The sequence below is a fragment of the Camelina sativa genome, chromosome 14 (assembly GCF_000633955.1).
Source record: "Camelina sativa cultivar DH55 chromosome 14, Cs, whole genome shotgun sequence".
In the NCBI taxonomy this organism is placed as follows: Eukaryota; Viridiplantae; Streptophyta; class Magnoliopsida; order Brassicales; family Brassicaceae; genus Camelina; species Camelina sativa.
In genome coordinates, this window is record NC_025698.1 from 24,725,194 (window position 1) to 24,728,194 (window position 3,001).

The window sequence follows — 3,001 nt, forward strand, 5'->3', positions numbered from 1 at the left end:
TTCTTTCACCTTGCCTTGTTCTCTAGGTCCATTGACCTTCAAAAAGTGCCTATGTGACCTTGGTGCTTCAGTAAGCCTCATGCCACTCTCTGTAGCTCAGATGCTAGGATTCAACAAATACAAGTCATGCAACCTCCGCTTAATATTGGCTGATAGGAATACTAGATTGCATCATGGTCTACTAGAGAACTTGCCCATCAAAATTGGACAAGTTGAGATTCCTACTGATTTTGTGGTGCTGGGAATGGATGAAGAGCCTAAAGATCCACTAATCCTGGGAAGACCTTTCTTAGCTACAGCTGGAGCAGTCATTGATGTCAAGAAAGGGATGATTGATCTCAGTCATTGATGTCAATGATTCTAAGCAGAAACCAACTATTGATGGGCAAACCTTCGTGATTGAAGAGAAAGATCATAAAGCTGGGTTTGACATCTTTGAGAGTGTGAATGAGGCAGAACTGAGGTTTTGGTAACCAAAGAGAAAACTCAAAGTTTCACTCGACCATTCTCCAACTCGAGTGCAGTCGTTACCCTCCCTAAGCGTCAAGACCTGCTTCCTAAACCTCACCAACCGCAAGAGTCAAGTCCTCCCGCGCTTAACTGTTTGTATGAACTCCAAAATACTCAGATTCTTAGGGATTCAGTGAAAGAGTTAACAGCTATGGTGAAGGAGATGAGTGGGCAAATCAAGAAACTCCAAGGTACAATGAGAAGTTCTTCTCCAAGGAAATTAAGGAAGAGGTTTGGGATAATGAAGAAGAGGTGTTGCAGAGTTCAACCACCACCGTGCGTTCTCAACCATCGTCGTCTCGAGCAAGGTTCAACCGACGGCGTGGAATCAGACTCGACCCATCCTGAAAGATTCATCACTCTGCACTCGTTCGAGCCACGCCTTCGCTGTCACGCTCAAGCCAATCTCACTCCGCACACGCTCCAACTACCACGCTCGAGCCACTCAAGCCAATACCCGATCGAGCCCCTCTCACGGGCCACACACGAAGTCTCCATCGAGCGAACTCATCAGAGAACACTCTCTCCGGTTCCCTCCCCAGCACGTCAATCTTCATATGTGTCACGGGAGCGTCAGCCTTCACCCGCTCCTTCACGCCACTCTTCACATGAGTCCAGGGAGAGAAGGAGACTCGGTTCGCGAGGTTCCATAGCCTCTTCTAGTCATCGATCAGCACGTCGTTCTGCAGTTCGAGATGAACATGAGGTTGAGGTTGAGCGGCGAGTTGAAGCTCAAGGTGATCATCAAGGTATGCACGGGGTTGAGCAACATATAGAACATCAAAGTGATTATCAGCCTATGGAGGTTGTTGTGTTTGTATCAGACCATGGTGAGTCCAGAGTCGATGACATGCAGTGTGATGAGCAGCCGAACATGTATCAGAACACGCAAGCGGTTGAGCAGCAAGTCGACCAACCAGCTGAGGTCACACCCGCGGATCCCGAACAACGCAAAGGACAGAGTCAATATAACGCTCCTCCTTGGGCGAGCTCTGACTCCTTCTACTACTGAGGTACTCCTACATTCCTTTGTATATACCATTTCATTTCTGCATTGTTTGTGTTGCGATTCTTAAATCCTCCTGCAAATTTTTCTTACACAGGAGACTGTGTAATTTAAGTTTGGGGGCGGGTTTGAGATGATGTATCTGATGTTGTGTTATGTGTTTCTTATTTCAATTTTTTGCATCATATCATGTTTGAGTCTTCATTCATTTATTTGCATAGAAAAACCAAAAAAATTGAAAACAAATTCGAAAATTTCCACAAAAACAGAGTGTTGATGTAGCTTGAACTTGAATATTAGGATTGAGTCTAGTGTCATTCATATAGGGTTGTTGCATTTAGCATAGGGGTTGATGATGATTGTAACCTTGGTAGCATGCTAAATTCAATAGGATATGATCAAGGCCCTTGTTATTAGTTCTTTGATGCATGTTGATTGAATTTGAAAATGTAAGATTGAATCATATTTTGAATTGACATCATTCCCTATATATCTGAACCTGATCCTCACTTGCAATTATCTTGTTATGCATTGAAGTTGAACTCATGGATACCATATACGTACCTGGATTGTCTTTCACAATTTCACCACCCTTGTCAATCCAAGTAGCTGATTCCCATTTTTGGAACAGTTCCCCAAACCCTTAACCAACCATTCTTTCAAGCCAATTGTATTCTTGAGTGTCAGGCCTTTTTCGAGTTGAGCTTGTTAGAAAGTGTTAGGTTCTAACCGACAAGAGTAGGATCCTGTGTAGTTCTAGTTCGCGTTATCCGGACTAGTAGGACTAGGTGAGAACTTAATTTTGGGGTATTGGGTATGGATTTGTGCAGAAACGTAAAGGGTAGAAAATCTTAAGGAGGGGGATGTGTTTTCAAAGTTTACAAGTCTAGTAAAGGATTTGGGTTGAGCAAAGTAAAAAGAGTAATTGGTTCTGGGCATGAAATAAAAATTAGACAAAGAAAAGAAGGTAAAATGTTTAAGATGTCTAGAGTCCTTAGAAGAAAAGAAAAGAACCGTACTAATAATAAAGATTTCTCAATCCGCTAGAGTGATAAGAAGTAAACTCCTCCTAAGACCAAATCTAAAGAATGAAAGAATGGGTTTGAGATGAAGTTTCTGATGAAGGGTAGAGATAGGACCAACTTCGGTTTGGAATGTTCTTTGGGTAGACAGGGTGTTGCTCTTGTATGTATCAGTTGGTTTCAACCTTTAGCCTTCTCTTAAGCTCAACTCTTTTCATGAGAGAACCTTGTTATGTATCGATGGAACCACTTGAGAAAGAGACCACATTTGTCTCTAACCTTTCACCCTAGCCAAATGAGTTCAATGACACTGCATAGCTTGATTCATGGTTCTTTGTTAATAAATGTTAAAGGGGGTGATTGATAGGATTGCATGTGTAGATCAAACGAATGAAATTCCTTCACCATGCATCATAGAACTAAAAACAAGGACCTTGATTCTAACTACTCTATTCAGCATGTT